At 56.6% G+C, this 11,342-nt stretch overlaps 1 protein-coding gene across 5 annotated transcripts in view; it reads left to right on the top strand.

The window, feature by feature from the left end:
• Window positions 1-1,129: 1,129 nt before the first annotated feature.
• OTUD7A (OTU deubiquitinase 7A) overlaps window positions 1,130-11,342 on the top strand; it is a 33,532-nt gene continuing 23,319 nt past the window's right edge. For 3 of the 5 annotated variants that reach the window (XM_059678436.1, XM_059678432.1, XM_059678434.1), the window contains exon 1: window positions 1,130-1,306. The gene's annotated coding sequence lies outside the window, so the exon portion shown is untranslated. Of the gene's footprint in view, window positions 1,307-3,000; window positions 3,199-11,342 lie in introns of those variants that run through there. The other 2 variants (XM_059678435.1, XM_059678433.1) reach the window with 1 other exon arrangement.

The following is an 11,342-nucleotide window of genomic DNA, read 5'->3' as shown; positions in this document are numbered from 1 at the left end:
GTATTTCTATCTCTCCCTCTTGCTTCCTCTCTGAAATAAATAAAAAATATATGTCGTTTTTTAAAAAGATGTGTAGGTGTAATTACTGGTAAATGCTTTTTTCTTCTTTTGTTTTATGACTGTATTATAAAATATTTTATGACCAAAATATCAATTTTCAATGCTCACACAAATATAGGGTATCCCCCCAAAATGTGTATACACATTTTGAATAATTAAAGACAGTATTTATTTTTAATATATTTTATTGATTTTTTACAGAGAGGAATGGAGAGGGATAGAAAGTTAGAAACATCGATGAGAGAGAAACATCAATCAGCTGCCTCCAGCACACCCCCTACTGGGAATGTGCCTACAACCAAGGTGCATGCCCTTGACCGGAATCGAACCTGGGACCCTTGAGTCCGCAGGCTGACGCTCTATCCACTGAGCCAAACCGGTTAGGGCTAAAGACAGTATTTATGAAAATGCATTTTGTTTTCAAAATTGAGCTATCAGCTGTTAAAGTGTATATACGTGTTTTGGGACACCCTGTATATGTATTTGTTAAATAGTATTTATTTATAAATTAAATAAGTTAGTACTTTTTAATCGCTTTTTAAAATTGATTTTAAAGAGAGGAAGGGGGAGAGAGAGGGAATCATGGATGTGAGAGAAAAACATCAATCAGTTGCTTCCTGCACACATCCTGACAGGGCTGGGGATCGAACCCGCAATGTAGGTATGCGCCCTGACTGGGAATGGAATCCGCAAGCTTCCTTTCTTTTTTCTTTTCTTTTCTCTCTCTCTCTCTTTTTTTTTTTTTTTTTTTTTTTTTTTTTTTTTTTTTGCATAGAACAATGCTCCATCAACTGAGCCACCCGGCCAGGGCTATAATTATTTTTTTAAAGTCACAGTCCCCACTTCAATTCTGCATTCATTTTACAATATTGTCCCTCATTGATGCCTCCATTAAAATAACGTGCTTTATATTTCCTCCCACGGAACAGACTTTTATCGCCATCCAACACCCCAAGGCTTACTGGTAGACAGAGGTTATATGAAAAGGAGGGCAGGGAGGACTTAAAAGTATTTGCCAAAGCAAACACGTTCTGTGCTCAACAACTGTTTCTTATGCCACTCTCCATCTTCCAGGTGCCGTCCTAGGAACCGGAAATACCGCATGAGCCAACCCGACCCCCTGCAGCTCTGGTGGGACCGATAGGCCGAGGGCTCAGCTGATGATGAAAGAAGCAAGAGAAGCATATGTGTCCATGGAAGAAAAGAACCTGACACGGCAGGGAGAGAGGCAGGTGTTTGACTTCAGGTAGGATGTTCAGAGAAGACGTTTCTGGAAAGAGATTTAAGCAGAGACTTGAAATCGTGCGAGAACCAGCCATGCAGGTTGCCCTCTGAGTTCACTCTGAGCATTCGGAACAGCAAGTGCCGGTGCCCCATGCGAACGGTAGGGTGGCCTGGAGACAGAAGAACAGGGCCCCGGTGAACGGATCTGGGAGGATTGGGGGCTAGGGTCATGGTGGTGGCGGCATGGGCTAGGGTCATGGTGGTGGTGGCAGCATGGGCTGGGGTCATGGTGGTGGTGGCAGCATGGGCTGGGGTCATGGTGGTGGTGGCAGCATGGGCTAGGGTCATGGTGGTGGTGGCAGCATGGGCTAGGGTCATGGTGGTGATGGTGGTGGCATGGGCTAGGGTCATGGTGGTGGTGGTAGCATGGGCTAGGGTCATGATGGTGATGGTGGTGGCATGGGCTGGGGTCATGGTGGTGGTGGCAGCATGGGCTAGGGTCATGATGGTGATGGTGGTGGTGGCATAGGCTAGTGTCATGATGGTGGTGGTGGCATGGGCTAGTGTCATGGTGGTGGTGGTGGTGGCATGGATACGTATTGTAGCAGGACAGTAATGAAAAGGAATCAGATCTGAATATGCTTTGAAAGCTGAACCCTCAGGAATATACAAAACTCGCATGCAAACAGTTTGTAGAATAATTACCCATATCATCCTAAACTGGAAGCCACCCAAATAACCTTCAGTGAGTGAATAAACAAAATGTGGTGTGGCCCAGCTGGCGTGGCTCAGTGGTTGAGTGTAGACATAGCAACCAGGAGGTCACCATGCGATACCCAGTCAGAGCACATAGCCAGGTTGCAGGCTCGATCCCCAGTAGGGGGCGTGCAGGAGGCAGCCAATCGATGATTCTCGCACATCATTGATGCTTCTATCTTTCCCTCTCCCTTCCTCTCTGAAATCAATAAAAACATATTTTTAAAGTCAAATAAAGTACTACATTTTATTAAACATACTGGTAAATAATGCTTAAAAACCTTGCAAATGTCCTAAGCTTGGAGTAAAATAAGGATTGTCAAGAAGTCCATGAGGGTGGTATTATCTGCAATATTCTTTGCAAAGGGGGCGTGGTTACACCCAGAGAAGATGTGCGTGTGGGCAAAGAGCTGTGGGCAGTCGGTGGCATCAGCCAGGGAAACCACCCGAAGCCGTGGCGCGAGAAGTATTAAGAGGGAAGCGAGAAAGGGGCGAAGGTCGGCGAGGCGGCTGGAGAGGCAGAAGGGCCAACTCTGAATGAGAGTGATGCGTCGGCCCGCAGCGGGGCTGGGAAACGGAGCCGAGACGGGATGGGTGGGAGAGAGTTTGGGATGCGTAGGAAGGAAGGGTGGACGCAAACGGTGCCAGGCAGCAGAGGGCAAAGGCAGGCTGTCCAGGCAGCGTTATCTGTCGCCCTGCCGTCAGGTGCCCGGGGGCATCGGGAAGGGCGAGCGTCCGAGCGCCCGTGCGGGGCGCGGGGGAGCCGTGCGCTCTCCCGGGTCCTGCCACGAGTGCGCGCGCTCGGCGCGGCGGGGCGGGACGCAGAGCCAGGCGCACACTCGTCCACCGTCCATCGTGGCTGCGGCCGGTGACGTCAGGGGAGGGCGCGCGCAGGGCGGCTGCGGGCGGAGCCGGGAGGCGGGCGCTGCGCGCGGCCGCCAGCGCACGGGCGCGAGGGGCGGAGCAGCGCGCGGGAGGAGGCGGGGGAGGAGAGGCCCCCGGGACCGCGAGCGGCAGCTGGGGAGGGGGCCGCGGCACCGGAACGGAGCGCGAGCGGAACAGCTGATCTGGTTTTTCTGTAAAGCGAGAGAAAATGGAAGTCGGGTAGCGGCGGCTTCGGTGCGGGGCCAGCGGAGCGCAGAGGCGCGCGTGCGGCAGGTGAGACGGCGCTGGCCGCGGTGCTGACGGCAGCGGCGGGGTCGGGGCCGCGAACCACACAGGTGCTCCGTGCGAGCGCGGGGCGCCGGGTACCTCTGTGGCCCCGTGGCGAGGCGGGTGGGCGCAGAGACCGGGTGGCCCTGGAGCGAGGGCGCGGGGGGGACAGGGGGCGCCGGGGTCATGGGGTCCGCACTGGGATCGCCCGCGCGTCTGCATTGCAGGCTCTTCCCTGGACCCCGAGGGCGCCCGTGGCCACCGGCTCCAGCCCGGAGAGGAGCGCCTCTCCCGGACAGGGCGCGGCGCTCCGGCCGGATCGGGGCCGGCGGCTCCTCTGGGCCGCTTAGCTGTCCGCACTGGAACGTGAGGACAGGCGTGGGGGCACCGGCCCCTCTATGCGTGCGGACGTGCCCGGGGTCTCGCGAAGCCGGCTGATTCCCAGGCCCGGCCCGGCCCCGGAGCTGTGCGTGAGGCCGCCAGCTGGGCGTCCGGGCTGTGGCTGCGTGGGCCACCGCGGCCCACAGCACTGCTCCCTCGCTCCCTCGCTCGCTCCGCTGGGTCTGGCTGGACAGCAGGCAAACCGTTCGTGCAGTTTGGCTGTGAACCCCGGAGGCCTTCCCTACCGTCTTCTCCCTGGAGGAGGAAAAAAAAAATCGCATCGACTGTGCTTTAAATGCTCCTTTAAATTGGGGAAATGTCAGTGACGTCATCATTAACAAAAACTTTCCTTCATTGGACACAACCGCTCGCGCGTCCCCTCCCCTCCTCCCTGGGTAGCGGTTGCAGCCCTTGGAGAAGCCTTGCCTTCCGTCGGATCTGCTCTCTGCCCGCTGAGCTCCAGCACCCGCACAAGTGCAGCGCGTTTTCTTTTTTTATTTACGGGCTGGGGATGGATCGATGTGAGGGGAGCCGGAGGGAAACTTGTCGGCTCCTAGCGGATCTGGGAACTGCTTCAGCCACAGCACAAGGGCCCAGGACAGTCATGCATGGCCCTGTCGCCGCAGGGCCTGAGATTTGTAAATGACAGTGTACTGGGTGGGGCAGGTGATGTGTCCAGGAAGAGGTGGACAGTGTCGCCCACATTTCAAAGGCCTTGGCCGCTTCAGGGAAACCTCTAGCTCTCCTTCCTTCTCATCGCCCTCCCCTCCCCACCCCCAAGCCCCCAGGATGTATCTGGGAACAGCCTGCCCCAAAAAAAAGGGGTGGCAGCTTTTCTGTGTCTGTCCTTAAGTTCACACATTTATTTCTTTATTTGTTAATCCTCGGTCGAGGATATTTTTCTGTTGGTTTTTGGAGAGAGTAGAAGGGAAGGGAGGGGGAGATGGGTTGCCTCCCCCACCCACCCCTACCAGGGCTGGGAATTGAGTCTGTAACCTTGACTGGAATCAAACCCAGGATCCTCAGTCCGCAGGCTGATGCACTATCCACTGACCCACACCAGCCGGCACTTCTCTGGGGCTTTTGTGTCCTCACCACAGTAGCTGTGTGTCCCACCAGCGTCCAAGGCCAATTCAACACCCACAGAGGGCAGAGAGCGCGCAGGGCTCGCAGTGCTCCCTACAGCACCCCCGTAAATGTGGGGAGCCGGCCATCATGATGGTGCCTGTGGGTGATCCATTAGTGCCGACCATCATGAGAACGAAAGTAAGCAAGTTCCCAAGGCAGCCTGAATGCCTGCTTCAGCCTGTCATTTCTCAGGGCTGCTCCATAAGGGACAAGAATATTGACATTTTTGTATTTAATAATGAATGACCACTCCCCGTTGGTTAAAATACGCTTGCCTTGCCCAGCCACTGTGGCTCAGTGGTTGAGCATCAGCCTACGAACCAGGAGGTCACAATTCAATCCCCGGTCAGGGCACATGCCCGGGTTGGGGGCTCGATCCCCAGTGTGGGGCTTGCAGGAGGCAGCCAGCTGATCCATGATTCTCTCTCGTCATTGATGTTTCTATCTCTCTCTCCCTCTCCCTTCCTCTCCGAAATCAATAAAAATATATAAAAGTAATAATGAAATATGCATGCCTTCCATCACCAGAGTAGCACGCGGGTCTGTAAGGAATGCAATACCACCTGCCACGCAGAAGTTAGAGTCTGGTCAGGGACGTGCAACTCCCAACTCCCGGATGGGCGTGAGGGGGCAGGAAAGCTGTGGTTTACCACAGGTCCGTGGCATTCAGGGTGCCCATGGGTAGAAGCTGTTGCTTTTTAAAAATATATATATATCTTTATGGTACATGCCCTTGACCAGAATTGAGCCCGGGACCCTTCAGACCACAGGCTGACGCTCTATCCATTGAGCCACACCAGCCAGGGCGAATCCATTGCTTTATGGAGTCTTGCCGGGTCTGGCTCTCAACTGGATTCTGTGTGGCAGGTGTCCCCGTGAGGGAGGGACTGCTGAGGCCTGAGGCCCTGGTGGGGGCGGCACTGGAGTTGGGGAGACACTGAACCCTGTGTTCACCTCGTGGAGGAGGGGGAGGCACCACCTCTGAGGCAGGCAGGGTGTCCAGGTGCCTCCCCTCTTGAAGGTGCCACATGTGTCTGTCTTGGCCAGGCTGGGGAGGCGAGGTCTGGTAGCAGAACTGTCTCCAATGTGTGTCTTTTTGGTGACTTTGCCCTGTTGAGTGTTTGTTTGTTGCTTGTTTTTTAATCCTCACCCGAGGATATTTTCCCATTGATTTTTAGGGAGAGGGCAAGAGAGAGGGAAAGACAGAGAGAAACATGGATGTGAGAGAGACACATCAATGGGTTGCCTCCTGCACAGGCCCCCGACCAGGGCCCGGACTGGGGAGGAGCCTGCAGCCGAGGTCCGTGCCCTTGACCGGAATCGAACCCGGGACCCTTTGGCCTTAAGTCACGGGTGAGGTTTTCCTGCGATTGAAGTGTTTGTTCTCCATGAAGGAAATTGGTTGTTAAGGCTCTGGGCTGTGAGCCTTTTAGAAATGGAGTCTGGATGCAAGTTCGGTCCCCACCCCTGTCAGGGCACATGTTGGGGTGGCAGGTCGAGTGTCTCTCACGTCGATGTTTCTCTCTCTCTCCCTCCGCCCCTCCCTCCTTTCCACTCTCTCTTTAAAAAAAAAAAAAAGGGAAGAAGGCGAGTCTGCGACACCAGTCTGGCCGCAGAGCCCGTTCATGTTCACCTGTGGCGGGTGGAGACACTCACCAGGTTCCTGGTCCGCTCCCTGCGCCGCTTGTGACAGTAAATACAGATGCGGCCTTTCCACCGACATGCTTAGCGCCCCCTCACTTCCGGAAACCCCTGCACACCCTTTCCATCGCCTTCCGTTCCAAGAAGCCAGCTCTGCCTGGGCTTTTCTTTTTCTTCCCTTTGGATCCTAAGGTCATGGATTTCCAGTCTTAGGCCCCGGGAATAAAGGCTGAGTCAGCTCCCGCGCGGGGCCAGCAGGGGGCGTGCTCCACGAAGCCGATGCTGGCGGACCCCAACCTGAGCCACCTTGGGCAGGATCGCCAGGTTGGGGGGCCTGTGCGCGCTGGTGCGTTGGTGCGCACACCGGGATGTGTGTGTGTGCGCGCGGCGCGTGCGTGGGTTGGGGGGATGGAGCAGACAGAAGGTGGGGCTCATGGGGGGATGGAGCAGACAGAAGGTGGGGCGCATGGGGGGGATGAAGCAGACAGAAGGTGGGGCGCATGGGGGGATGGAAGCAGACAGCAGGTGGGGCGCATGGGGGGATGGAAGCAGACAGCAGGTGGGGCGCATGGGGGGATGGAAGCAGACAGCAGGTGGGGCGCATGGGGGGATGGAAGCGGACAGAAGGTGGGGCGCATGGGGGGATGGAAGCAGACAGAAGGTGGGGCGCATGGGATGGAGCAGACAGAAGGTGGGGCGCATGGGGGGATGGAGCAGACAGAAGGTGGGGCGCATGGGGGGATGGAAGCAGACAGCAGGTGGGGCGCATGGGGGGATGGAAGCGGACAGAAGGTGGGGGGCATGGGGGGATGGAGCAGACAGAAGGTGGGGCTCATGGGGGGATGGAGCAGACAGAAGGTGGGGCTCATGGGGGGATGGAGCAGACAGAAGGTGGGGCGCATGGGGGGATGGAGCAGACAGAAGGTGGGGCGCATGGGGGGATGGAGCAGACAGAAGGTGGGGCTCATGGGGGGATGGAGCAGACAGAAGGTGGGGCTCATGGGGGGATGGAGCAGACAGAAGGTGGGGCGCATGGGGGGGATGAAGCAGACAGAAGGTGGGGCTCATGGGGGGATGGAGCAGACAGAAGGTGGGGCGCATGGGGGGATGGAAGCAGACAGCAGGTGGGGCGCATGGGGGGATGGAAGCGGACAGAAGGTGGGGCGCATGGGGGGATGGAGCAGACAGAAGGTGGGGCGCATGGGGGGATGGAGCAGACAGAAGGTGGGGCTCATGGGGGGATGGAGCAGACAGAAGGTGGGGCGCATGGGGGGATGGAGCAGACAGAAGGTGGGGCTCATGGGGGGATGGAGCAGACAGAAGGTGGGGCGCATGGGGGGATGGAAGCAGACAGCAGGTGGGGCGCATGGGGGGATGGAGCAGACAGAAGGTGGGGCTCATGGGGGGATGGAGCAGACAGAAGGTGGGGCTCATGGGGGGATGGAGCAGACAGAAGGTGGGGCTCATGGGGGGATGGAGCAGACAGAAGGTGGGGCGCATGGGGGGATGGAGCAGACAGAAGGTGGGGCGCATGGGGGGATGGAGCAGACAGAAGGTGGGGCGCATGGGGGGATGGAGCAGACAGAAGGTGGGGCGCATGGGGGGATGGAAGCAGACAGCAGGTGGGGCGCATGGGGGGATGGAAGCAGACAGCAGGTGGGGCGCAAGGGGGGATGGAAGCAGACAGCAGGTGGGGCGCATGGGGGGATGGAAGCAGACAGAAGGTGGGGCGCATGGGGGGATGGAAGCGGACAGAAGGTGGGGCGCGTACTTGAACAACCCACGGTGGTGGCTTCCAGGAGGTGGGCCTCCCTGGAGGAGGAGGGAGATGCTTTAGCCAGTGGCTCCGTGTCGTGTCGTGGGAGAGTGGCGGCTGGTTCCCGGCCTCGGAAGGGAAAGAGCGCGTTGGCCTGGCGCGGGTGAGGGCTTGAGGGCGCCAGGCCCCGTACTGTCTGGTCTGGGTTTGACGCCTATTGACCTGAAACCCCTGGGACTCGGTGTGGGGCACCTCCCGGTTCATTTGCCCGCCTTGCCAGGATCGCTGGCCTCAGGCAGGGTGTCTCCGATGGAGACCGGCAAGTGTTCAATCACCAGGCGTTTCTTTTGCCATAAAAACAAGAAACAGGCCCGGCCGGCGTGGCTCCGTGGTTGAGCGTCGGCCTATGAACCAGGAGGTCCCAGGTTCGATTCCCGGTCAGGGCACATGCCTGTGTTGCGGGCTCCATTCCTAGAGTGAGGTGAGCGGGCGGCCGCCGATCCATGATTCTCTCTCATCACTGATATTCCTCTCTCTCCCTCTTCCTTCCCCTCTGAAGTCGATCAAAATATATTTTACAAAAAGAAAAAGAAAATAAAAAAAACGGGAGACAAGGGCAGCGGTGCCTTTCCCAGGAGTGTGTGTCTGGCGACAAGCGAGGGCGGTTCCTCGCCAGCAGCTTCCCACCGCGGCCTTTCCTGGCGGGACCGGCCTGGGAAGGGAGGTCCTGCGCGCAGGGGCATCTTGCCCAGTTGGGATGGTGTTTCCCACAGAGGTGAGCACCCCAGCGTCTGGGGAACCTGCCGAAAATCAGACGCCTCTCTTCCCACAGAGCCCCCATGCGAAAGGGGAGCCGTCACCCCCTGAAGGGGACTGATTTCCTACTAAAGAGCTGCCCCTACGCTATGCCTGGGTGTCCTGTCGAAAATGCGTGGAAGCCCTCGTCGGTGTTGGCTCAGTGGACAGAGCGTTGGCTGGTGGACTGAAGGGTCCCAGGTTCGATGGGTTCGATTCTGGTCAAGGGAACATATCAGTGGCAGGACTGATACCCGGCCCTGGTTGAGGCACGTGCTGGAGGCAGCCAATCGATGATTCTCTCTCTCCCTCCTTCCCTTCCACTCTCTCTAAAAATCAATGGGAAAGTATCCTCAGGTGAGGATTAGCAAAAAAAAGGAAGAGTAAAAGCAAACGATTGCTTTCCAGGGGCAATGGGAATGACGTGTTTTGAGCTTTGGGCTGAGCCAGGCTCTGCACTTGAATTGGCTGCAGGGAGAAGTGCCACTAGATTTTAAAAACAAACCAACAGGTGGCTATTTGTACTGATTTCAGAGAGGAAGGGAGAGGGGGAGAGAGAGAGAAACATCAATGATGAGAGAGTCATCGATTGGTGGGGCCCCTGACTTCTTCTACCCAAGTTGACTTCACTTATCCCGGGAACAGTCTGGCAGGCGCTGTGCTCACCATGTGCCATCAGAAAGGGCGCTGGGGCCTCGGGGCTCCTGGGAGGGGCCAGTCCAGGCGAGACCCCACTGCTCAGCGTGTGGGGTTCATTATTACAGCATCAGGATGTGGCTGCATTTAAATTCAACTCCTGCGTGTCCGACGTGACTGGAGGGCCGGGAGCATGGACACGGGTGTGGACGAGCTGTGCGTGGCCCTGCTGGCCCCATGGTGACAGGGAGGGCGCACCCGGCCTGGAGAAGACCCCCTCCTGGCTCCAGCCCTCACTGCGGGCCCCCTCCCTAGGCCGTCATTTCACACGTCAAATGAAGACACGCAGCTGCCCGACCTGTGATATTCCCATTTCGTCCCACGGTTCCATGCAACGTAGCCCCTTCGTTTTCTCCAAGGACCGACCAGTCGTTGCTGAGGAAAAGACAAACAAACAAACAAAAAAAACAGTGAGAAAAATGAGATGCCTCTTCAACATATTTGTGTGCGTGTCCCTGGTTGAGGAAAGACGGACACGTTGAGTCCTTACGATTAGAAATGAGTTGTGTGGAGAGCGTGAGTCCGCCTGGCTCCTCGTCTCCTGCAGGGGACGTCCTGACTGTGTCTTGGAGGTGCCTGTTCAGAACTGGCTCTCCGTCTGTGTTTGATAAAGGCCCTGAGCAGTCCTGCGGGAATTAAACCCAGAAATCGGGTTAGCGTCCCGGAATTGCTGCTCCCGGGAGCTCTGACAGGGTGGCGCTGAGAACACCCCAGGCTTTCCCAACCTGAGCCCCCACGTCGCCAGGGTGGGAAAGAAGCACAACCCAGACCACACGGTGACTCAGGAGCGGGACTCGGTGGTCCGGCAGCACCAAGTTCAGGCTAAGAAGTGATCGTTTCGCCCGGCGGGTGTGGCTCAGCGGTTGAGCGTCCACCCATGAACCAGGTTCAGATTCCTGGTCAGGGCACAGGCCCGGGTTGTGGACTTGATCCCCAGTAGGGGGCGTGCAGGAGGCAGCTGATCCATGATTCTCTCTCATCATTGATGTTTCTCTCTCCCTCCCTCTCTCTGCCTCTCTGAAATCAATTAAAAAGAAAAAATAGAAGTGATAATTTCCTCTTTTCCATTATATGTATACATCACAGTCGCTGAATGCAGTTGTAGGCAATACTAGCTACATCTATCTGATAAAACAAATTATTGCACACTAGATGTTGTTGTTAATCCTTACCCAAGAATATTCTTTCCCATTGATTTTGAGAGAGAGTGGAAGAGAGAGAGAGAGAAACATTGATGTGAGGGAGACACATCAATTGGTAGCCTCGTGCATACACCCCAACTAGGGCCGGGAGATGGATCCTGCAACCCAGGTATGTGTCCCTGACCGGGAGTCAAACCCGTGACCTAACGTGTACAGACCGACGCTCCAACCACTGGGAAACCCCAGCCAGGGCTGCACACTAGATTTTCAAAACTCCTCTCTGCCTCCCTTTTCCGAGTCTGGTTTACAGAAGGGCCTGGAAGGGGGAAGCATTTCCGTGCCATCCACGCTGCACAGCGGGGTGCGTCCCCCCGGGGTCAGTGGGTGGGCACACGCCCTGTCCACTCTGATGACACTGGTCCTAGCACACACAGGGATTCCTTGCGCTCGTGTGTGTCTCCTAGATTCCTTGCTGGTGGAATATATTTCTCTCTCTAGGTCTCTCTCTCTCTCTCTCTCTCTCTCTCTCTCTCTCTTTCTCTCTCTCTCTCCCTTTTCATTGTTTCGGGGGCTTTCAAAGAAAGTGTGGAGGAGTAAGCCATTCCCTCAAA

Source organism: Myotis daubentonii, chromosome 21 (assembly GCF_963259705.1).
Source record: "Myotis daubentonii chromosome 21, mMyoDau2.1, whole genome shotgun sequence".
Taxonomy (NCBI): Eukaryota; Metazoa; Chordata; class Mammalia; order Chiroptera; family Vespertilionidae; genus Myotis; species Myotis daubentonii.
The sequence above is the reverse complement of the archived record's forward strand: the minus strand, read 5'-3'. Positions and strand labels throughout refer to the sequence as shown.